This window comes from Lolium perenne, chromosome 5, assembly GCF_019359855.2.
Source record: "Lolium perenne isolate Kyuss_39 chromosome 5, Kyuss_2.0, whole genome shotgun sequence".
Taxonomy (NCBI): domain Eukaryota; kingdom Viridiplantae; phylum Streptophyta; class Magnoliopsida; order Poales; family Poaceae; genus Lolium; species Lolium perenne.
The window spans coordinates 246,410,307-246,420,532 of record NC_067248.2 but is presented as its reverse complement, the minus strand read 5'-3'; the positions used below and the strand labels follow the sequence as shown (position 1 = coordinate 246,420,532).

At 48.0% G+C, this 10,226-nt stretch overlaps 1 pseudogene; it reads right to left on the bottom strand.

Moving 5' to 3' along the window:
• Positions 1-2,249: 2,249 nt before the first annotated feature.
• On the bottom strand, positions 2,250-4,426 carry LOC127304258 (ervatamin-B-like; annotated as a pseudogene).
• Between the last annotated feature and the right edge of the window lie 5,800 nt (positions 4,427-10,226).

Here is a 10,226-nt window from a genome sequence, read left to right as displayed (position 1 = left end):
TGTAGTTATTGATTACATTACGCACCATACTTAATGCAATTGTCTGTTGTTTTCAACTTAATACTGGAAGGGGTTCGGATGATAATCTGAAGGTGGACTTTTTAGGCATAGATGCATGCTGGATAGCGGTCTATGTACTTTGTCGTAATGCCCAATTAAATCTCACAATATTCATCATATCATGTATGTGCATTGTCATGCCCTCTCTATTTGTCAATTGCCCAACTGTAATTTGTTCACCCAACATGCTATTTATCTTATGGGAGAGACACCTCTAGTGAACTGTGGACCCCAGTCCATTCTTTTACATCGAATACAATCTACTGCAATACTTGTTCTACTGTTTTCTGCAAACAATCATCATTCACACTACACATCTAATCCTTTGTTACAGCAAGTCGGTGAGATTGACAACCTCACTGTTTCGTTGGGGCAAAGTACTTTGGTTGTGTTGTGCAGGTTCCACGTTGGCGCCGGAATCCCTGGTGTTGCGCCGCACTACATCTCGCCGCCATCAACCTTCAATGTGCTTCTTGGCTCCTACTGGTTCGATAAACATTGGTTTCTTACTGAGGGAAAACTTGCCGCTGTACGCATCACACCTTCCTCTTGGGGTTCCCAACGGACGCGTGCTGTACGCGTATCATGGGAGTCCGACCTGAATAAAGGCGGCGGTCCTAGGGCCTCTCTTGCGTGAAGATGAGGGCCTACCGGAGGCCTGGACTCGTGATCTGGCCGAAGTGTGTTGAGTTCTGGAAGGCTCCGCCGGCGAATGTAACAGTGCTTTTGCCTGGAGTTTGCTGGATCGGTGGTATTCGGTCGTGCGCACCCATGCTTTTATTCCGACCGATTGGTTCTGGAGGGAGCGGCGCGAAGCTCTTTTTCTGTGTTGACATCAAGTGACTATGGATCCATGATGAAAGTCGTAAGAAGAGAATTTCATGAAGGCCGGAGGGGAGGACTAGCTAAGGGAGGTTCAAGTCTCTGCGCTGTTGAGGGACTTGCTTGGTGTTTCGGGCTTCACAACAGCGGTATGAAAGTGGGGGCGACAACACAGGTGAAGTTCAGAGTCCTACCTTTCAGGGTGAAAACCCAAGGTCTGGCCTTAACTGGTTGTGCCTGGCAATGACCTTGTTGGAGGCATTGTTTTGAGAGCGGGGACTATCTTCAGGGTGAAAACCTAAGATCTTTGATCGGACGATGACGGTGTTACAGCACTGTTTCCTTCTTGGAGGCGTCGTTTTTGAACAGTCTGTTTTTCAGGTGTTGTCTTGGCGGTGGAAGTATTGCTGTTGTTAGGCCAGAGATACTGTAGCGGGATTTTTGTTTCTTAGTTTTCTTTTCGTTTTTTGGACGTGTGCATCCGTAGTGCCATTAGGGTGGTGCGTTGTTGCAGAGGCTGGGTGTAATTGGTATCTTTTGATATTAATATATTCCCTTTATCGAAAAATACTATATTACAAAAAAAATATAATTGAGAACAACCAAGTGTGTGTGCACTTGCCCTATCTCACAGCCATCCACGATAGCCCCGTTGCGCGCATGGGTTGGGCGCTGCCCTCCTTTCGTTCCGTCGAGTGGCCCACGTGTAAGCTGCAGTTGGCTTGCCTGAGACCCCGAGTGAGGAAAAAAAAGGATCGGGAGGGGAAAGATCTCGCAGCCGAGGAGTAGAAACCCTATCGAGGTTCCCTCGTCTGCCGCCGCCGTCTCCCCTCACAAGAGCGTCTGCATCCTCGCCGTCCTCGCCGCCTCTCTTCCGCGCCGGTCTGCAGCAGGCAGGGCTCCGGATCCTCGTCCGCCCTCTCCTCGACCAGCCTCCACATCATCCACCCCACACCTCTTCGTCGCGCGCGGCAGACTGTGGGCGCCTTCGCAGATGGCCTGCAACCACGTCCTGGTGAGGTCTCCCATTTATCCGGCGTCGCATGGACGGAGTGAAGAGGAGGATCCATATGACGGCGCGATGGCCCGCCGATTCACGCGGCCTTCCCGCGTGCCCCCTCCTTGCCTCTTCAGAGCAGAGGAGGATGTCTCGGAGGTGCACATTCTTCATGTCCCCGTTTCCCCTCCATATGATTTAGTTGCCCGGCGCAGGAAGATTGGTTCCATGTGTTCCGTATGATCCTGTAGTGGTCGTATACTATCGGGACTGAAGATTGTGTTCTCAGACGAGGTCCCTCTGCCTGACTGATACTATATTACAAAAAAAATATAATGTATATACAAAGCATAGGAAGTGCAATACAGTTTCAGAGCTGAAACAAAAGGGAACATAAGATCCTATAACCAAAGGGACGACCGTGGTTCACATATTAAACACGGGATATACAGCTGAGACTGAATCTCTGAACATACCCAAGACACCTTGCTTGTCACGTGCCTACGTATCCTCCCGAACCCACCCTCACCCCATGTCTTTCCCCATGAATTCTTGAAGTGCCAGTACTTGACACCGTTGGTTGTGCCATAACCGACAATCAGAACAGAATGTGTTTTGACCGCACTGCCGTCAGGTAGAGTTGGTGGCAAGGTTTTCTAGTCCATGATGCCCCTCTTATAACTCTGCAGATCATCTACATACTGTATATTGATAATCACTGGTTGCTTCGCTACCGCCTTCTCCAGGGCATCCTCATTAGGGTCGACAAACATAAAGCCTGATATCCTTGCTGCTGCTGCTGTTTTGCTCGGGTTGCAACCCTGAATACTGCTCCCAGCCATGTATGGGTAGGAGGATTCCGTCGAGATTCCATTTTTCAGTATATACTGGAAAGCAACATGAGGCCAACCACCTTTACATCCACTGCTCTTTATGTCGCAGTCGATGAGCTCTTGAACCGACAACGTGATTGACTGGTTGGTATTTTGGTAATGTAATGCTTCAATGGAGGCTACAACAGCCATGGCCCAGCAAGAGCCTGCAATATACGCAGATGCACTCGTTAAGGAAAAAAGAGACACAATTTGTGGTGAGCTGTAATACATATGAAGTTGTTCATGAGTTAAACTGAGATACACCACAAATTCGAAATACGAGCTAGTAGCAGAAAATAACAAAGCTCGACACATTTACCACATTGTTTTTGCTCCCTCACAACCGGAGAGACAACACCAGCTTCAACCCAGTCAATCTCTGTCTAGCGGAGGCTCTCAGAAACAACCCGGTCCAGTCTCTGACGGGCGGAGGTTATTGGAGGCAGCAGCACTAGTTTCAACCCAGTGAACATATTTTGGTTGAAGGTCCTTGCTTATAATATACCCAACTCCAAGGCAGTAAATGAACAATGCAGTCATCACGATAGCTTGCAATATGTTCCTGTAATATGGTTTCAAAATTAACATCTCAATACAGCAAATAGTTTAACTGGGAGAGAATTTGGTACGTACCGTATGCAAATTCATGAAATTATAATCTGGGATGCTTTGATTACCTGCAAAAGGAACCAAAATTCCGGCCAGCGGTAGCTGCAGCAGCCCTAACATCCTTTCGAGACTGCAAATTCATCATATAAGAATTTAAATTTCATCAGACAACAGCGGCAACACACACACATTGACAGAGAGGGAGTTGGGAAGAATAAATTTTGGCTTCGAGAGCCGTACGTGTTGGCGTAGCAAACTATCTCCGGCCTCCATCTGCGATCCAGCCGCCGCGGTCTGGCTGCAGGACCGGCGAGGCGGAATCCTCTCCACGACGACAAAAACAGGATGAATCATGGTGCCTGACTGCACCAGGCCTGTTTGTCACGACCATGGTTCCAATGTTTATAGACAAGGAACTAGACAACTAGTAATAGTAGGATGGGGCCATTGGAATTGGAACCGGAGTCAGCACTCAGGGGAACCTGAACAGGACTCGCTCTCAGATGATCTGCCGTGTTTCTTCAATCGGAGTCGTACTCATAGTCATCTGCTTCAGACTGATTCGACAACTCAGCACGAAACGAACAAAGATTTCTGCATGCTTGTGTTTCAGCTTGTGTCCTATGTAGTGAATGAACGTGTAATTTCTTGATTGGTCAGTTTCGCTCAAAATCAATCAGTTTTGGGCGCTGGAGGCGTGGCACCGTTAAATACGTGGTAACCACATGGTTGCTCAATCGGAATGCCGAGGTCTCGCTCTTAAAAGACCTCAAGCTTCCAGTCTTCTATTCCAGAAAATTTAGTAGTAGTTGAACATTTTAATAAGTCATGCATTATTTTCTTGAATTGAAGTACATCAGTTATTTTGTTGGGTAAATAAGAAATAGCCCCCCTCTCGGGCGGCGGAGGATCTCCTCCCTCCCGCGCAGCTGCCCCTCAGGCAGCCAACCCACAAGCCGCCGCTGTTGCTGGCCCCGGCGCTGCTGCCGGCCCCGGCGGCGGTGGCGGCGCCCCTTCCATCAAAGACGAGGGGGAGGAGGGGGTTTCCACGGCGGTGCTCCATGGGAGGTGATGTGGCGCCGGTGGAGGAAGCCAGGCGGCATGGCTGGTTGGCTGGGGCCTAATGCCCTTCGTCGGTAGCCATGGTGGAGTGGGTGGAGCGGTGGCGGCCTCTGCCCTCGGCGGCGGTTCAACGGTGGTACGTATGATCCGCGCCACCGTCTTCTTCCCTAGTGATCCGGCAGGAGGGACTGGCGGCATGGGGGCTGCTGGTCTTGCTTTGTTTTGATGACGGTCCTCGGGTTTCTCGCAAGCAAAGATGAAGTTCTTCCGGAGGTCTGTTTGCTTTGACCTGGCAGGAGAAATGAGTTCCAGAAAGCTCCGCCGATAAATGGAACAGTGCATCTTTTGCCTGGAGTTTGCTGGATCAGGTGATATTCGGTCACGCGCACCCATGTTTTTATTCCGACCGTTTAGTGATAAACTACAGATATACCGTGTTGTATATGGTAGCTAACTAACTAGGAAGGTTAGGATCTGATTAAGATATGTTGTATGTCGGTTGTAAAGACTTGAGCTGTAAGTTGATCAGTAATATAAATACATCACGGACGTGACCCTTGGAGGCACGATCCTTACCCTACCAATACTTGTTTCTTGTTATGGTATCAGAGCCACAATCGGCCTAAACAAAAATTCCCAGATCCCATCTACGTACCCGCTGCATCTTCAAGGATGGTGACCACGTCGGCCTTCAGCGATGCGACATCCGCATCCAAGAGCAGCAGCGGTAGCTCCTCAAAGCTGTCCAACCCCAGGCTCGTCTTCGGGCCGAGTTCATCGTCATCATCATCATCCGCTGGGCCGTTCAACTTCGCCCCGCTGATCACCGTCAGGCTCAGCAACGACAACTACCTATACTAGCGCGCTCAGGTAAGTCAAGTTCTTTGGAGTCATCTTCTTCTTGGCTTTGTGGATGGCAGCTTCCCCTGTCCACCGCCGGAGATCGACAACCCGAAGGTTGTGGAGGATCCCAAGGCCCCTACCCTCATCTACAACCCGGAGTACACTGCGTGGCATCAGCAGGACGCCGCGATCATGTCTACATCGACAGAACCTGTGCAGGGCTTGATCCTCTTCGCCACCACTGCCCAGGATGCATGGGCGGCGCTTGCCGCTAGCTTCTCCTCGCAATCGACTGCGAGGTTCATGGCTATACGTGGCCAACTTCAGGATCTAAAGAAGCTCGACAGCACCATCACCACCTACTTCAACAAGGCGCAGGGTCTCGCCGACACGCTCACGTCAATCGGCGAGCCACTTCGTCCGCAGGAATTCATCGGCTACGTCCTCGCGGGCTTGGACGAAGATTACGACTCTGTCCACGCCGCCATCTCCAATCGGACTACTCCGATCACCATCCGCGAGCTGTACGCGCAACTCCTGGCTACGGAGCAGCGTACTGAGGCGCGCAAGTCGGAGCTCCATGGCGGCCGTGACTTCCACTCCGCCAACGCCACTGGATACTCCAAGGGCGGCAAGGTTCCCTACCGCCCGAGCGGTGATGTTCGCTCGGATCCTCGTCAGCAACCCCGGCCGGTCTTCACCAACAAACCACCGGCCGGACCTGTGTTTCACACCAGTGGTGGCTTCCCCAACCGTGGCAGTAGAGGCGGAGGCGGCTACAACACCGGCGGTCGATCACGCCATGGTGATGAGCGTGGTGATCGAGGTGGCCGCACTGAAGATGCTAACCGGCCAATCTGTCAAATCTGTGACAAGGTTGGTCACATTGCGTCTCGATGCTTCAAGAGGTTCAAGACCGACTATCTTGGTGTCGACAATGACGGTCGTTACATGGATCGCCAAGTCGCCAACGCCACTACCTCACATGGCCAGACTACCGCCTACAACGTAGATGCCGGGTGGTACATGGACACGGGCGCGACCGATCACCTCACCAACCGGCTTGACAAGCTCACCATGAAGGAGGACTACAATGGCAGCGATCAAGTTCATGCGGCAAACGGTAGTTTGCATATTCATCATATTGGCCATTCTAGTCTCCCTACTCCTTCATCTAAACCTTTGCATCTTAGAGGTGTTCTACATGTTCCATCTGTTACTAGTAGTCTCCTTTCAGTTTGTAGGTTCACTATTGATAACAAGGGCTTTATTGAGTTTCATCAAAAAAAAATCTTGTTAAGGACCGGTACACGAGGGCCATTCTTCTTAGTGGGGGGTGTCATGGCGGTCTCTATCGGCTTGATGAATCTCCTTCCAAATACATCTTCAGTGGAATAAGAGTGTCACGGGACAAGTGGCACTGTCGTTTAGGGCATCCTTCTACACAAATAGTTCAACATATTTTACATCATCGTCAGCTTCCTTCATCAAATGTGTCGAATAATGTAATTTGTGACGCTTGTCAACAAGGCAAGAGCCACCAGTTGCCGTTTTCTCTCTCTAGTCGTGTAATTTCAGCACCTCTTGAAATCATTTACTCCAATGTATGGGGTCCTGCTCAAACTTCTGTTAGTGGACACACTTATTATGTAAGCTTTATTGATGGTTTTAGTCACTTTACTTGGTTATACCTTCTTAAGCGCAAAAGTGATGTGTTTAACGTATTCATCCAATTTCAATGTCATGCTGAGCGCCTTCTTAGTCGCAAAATCATCCATGTCCAAACCGATTGGGGAGGCGAGTATATCAAACTCAATAAATTCTTTAGCGATCTTGGTGTCTCCCATCGTGTCTCATGTCCTCATACACACCAACAAAATGGCACCGCTGAAAGAAAGCATAGACACATCGTTGAAACTGGTTTAACCCTCTTGGCTCATGCTTCTGTTCCGTTTCCTTATTGGAGTGATGCTTTCTCTACGGCATGCTTTCTCATAAATAGACTTCCTAGCCGTGTCATTGATATGCAATCTCCTTTGGAACGACTTCTTGATGAAAAACCAGATTATACCTTTTTCCGTGTGTTTGGTTATGCATGTTGGCCCCATTTGCGTCCATACAATAATAGAAAACTTGATTTTCGCTCTAAAAAATGTGTGTTCCTTGGTTATAGTTCCCTTCACAAGGGCTACAAATGTCTACATGTTCCTACCAATAGAGTGTATATTTTAAGAGATGTTGTTTTTGATGAGGGTGTTTTTCCTTTTTTTACCTACTCCCGCATCTGGGCCGTCTGCTCCGCTCGCACCTGGGCCGCCTGCTCCCTCTGCTCCGAATCGGCCCGTCACACGACTTCAACGTGGCATTCAGCAGCCAAAGCAGAGGACAGATGGTACTGTAGCCTGGAGTGCAGTCTGCATGGCTCAGGCAACTGAGCGCTCTCTTGCTGAACCTCGAGATTTACGTGATGCCCTGCAAACTGCCCACTGGAAGGAGGCCATGGATACTGAATACTCTGCCCTGTTGAAGAATAAAACATGGCAGCTTGTTCCTCCTCAAATGTGATTGATTCTAAGTGGGTGTTCAAAGTGAAGAAATATTTTGATGGTTCTGTTGAGCGCTATAAAGCTCGGCTGGTGGCAAAGGGTTTTCGTCAACGATATGGACAAGACTATGAAGATACTTTTAGTCCAGTTGTGAAGCCGACCACTATTCGACTTCTGTTGTCTATTGCAGTGTCTCGAGGCTGGCAACTACGCCAGCTTGATATTCAGAATGCGTTTCTGAATGGTGTTTTTTAGGAGGAAGTCTTTATGCGTCAGCCTCCTGGTTTTGAGGATCCTTCTCGCCCGTCTCATTTGTGTCATCTTCAGAAGGCCATTTATGGTCTCAAACAGGCTCCTCGTGCATGGCATGCTCGTCTCAGCTTCGTACTTGGCTCTCTTGGTTTTCGAGCATCTACTGCGGATACGTCTTTGTTTATACTCTCGAGGGCTGATCTTACCATGTTCCTTCTAGTCTATGTTGATGATATTATTATGCTCAGTTCCTCCACTTCTGCCACAGATAGGTTGATTGCTGCTATGCGTGATGCTTTTGCTGTCAAGGATCTTGGCACCCTTCATTACTTTCTTGGTATTGATGTACGTTGTCAGTCTTCTGGGATTATTCTTACTCAGAAGAAGTATGCTATGGATCTTCTTCAGCGAGCTGGTATGTTGAAGTGTACTCCTGCTTCTACTCCCATGACTGTTGTTGATAAGCTTTCTGCACATGAGGGTGTTCAGTTGTCTGCTGATGCTGCCACTCGGTATCGCAGTGTTGTTGGTGGCTTGCAGTATCTCACTCTTACTCGCCCTGATTTGTCATTTGTTGTCAACAAAGTCTGTCAATATTTACATTCTCCTAGAGAACCTCATTGGACAGCTGTTAAGCGCATTCTTCGTTTTGTCAAGCTCACTGTTTGCCATGGTTTGACTCTTCGCTCCACTTCTGATACCCTGGTGTCGGCCTTCTCTGATGCTGACTGGGCAGGGAATTCTGATGATAGGTGATCCACGGGGGGATATGCTATCTTTTATGGAGGTAATTTGATCGCCTGGAATGCGTGTAAGCAAGCTACTACGTCACGATCTAGCACAGAGTCAGAGTATAAAGCAGTCGCTAATGCAACAGCTGAAATTATTTGGGTACAGTCTCTACTCAAGGAATTAAATCTTTCTTCAGCTCGAGTACCTATTATATGGTGTGATAATATTGGAGCTACATATCTCTCCTCTAATTCAGTGTTTCATGCTCGTACTAAGCATATTGAGGTTGATTTTCATTTTGTGAGAGAACGAGTAGCTAAAAAGCAGCTTCAGATCAAGTTCATATCATCCAAGGATCAAGTAGCTGATATATTCACAAAACCTCTTCTGTTACCTGCGTTTGAAGCATGTCGTCGCAATCTCAACCTTATGGAGCCGGTTGAGATTGAGGGAGGATGATAAACTACAGATATACCGTGTTGTATATGGTAGCTAACTAACTAGGAAGGTTAGGATCTGATTAAGATATGTTGTATGTCGGTTGTAAAGACTTGAGCTGTAAGTTGATCAGTAATATAAATACATCACGAGCGTGACCCTTGGAGGCACGATCCTTACCCTACCAATACTTGTTTCTTGTTATTTAGTTTCGGAGGGAGCGGCGCGAAGCTCTATTCCGTGTTGACATCACATGACTTTTTGGTCCATGGTGAAGTCAGAAGAAGGAATATCATGAAGGACGGATTGATGGACTGGCTAAAGGAGGTTAGAGTCTCCGTGATGCTGAGGGACTTGCTTGAAGTTTCGGGCTCCGCAGCAGTGCTATGCAAGTGGGACGGCAGCACAGGTGAAGTTTAGAGTCTTACCTTCCAGGATGAAAACCCAAGGTCTGGCCTTAACTGATTGTGCCTAGCAATGACCTTGTTGGAGGCATTATTTTGAGAGTGATGACTATCTTCAGGGTGAAAACATAAGACCTCTGGTCGGGCGATGACGGCGCTGGTGCACTGTTTCCTTCTTGGAGTCGTCGCTTTTGGAGTCTGTATTTCAGGTGTTGTCACGGTGGTGGTTGTATTGGTGTTGCTAGATCTGGAATGATGTAACGGGACTTTTATTTCTTAGTTTTATTTACTATTTTTTAGTTGTGTGCATCCGTACTGCCACTAGGATGGGGCGTTGTTGCAGAGGCTAGGTGTAATTGCTATCTTTTAATATTAATATATTCCCTTTATCGAGAAAAATACTAAGAAATAGCAAATTCTGTTTTGAAATAGGACATTGAAATGGTTGAAGTTGTGTAAATCCGGATATATATTTAACACATTGTAAAAAATGAAGACCTTATGCACAGATAGGATTTTGCATACAGATTTGTTAAGGACCAATCAACGAATACTGATCATGCTCATTTGCTTCTCTTGTTTTCAG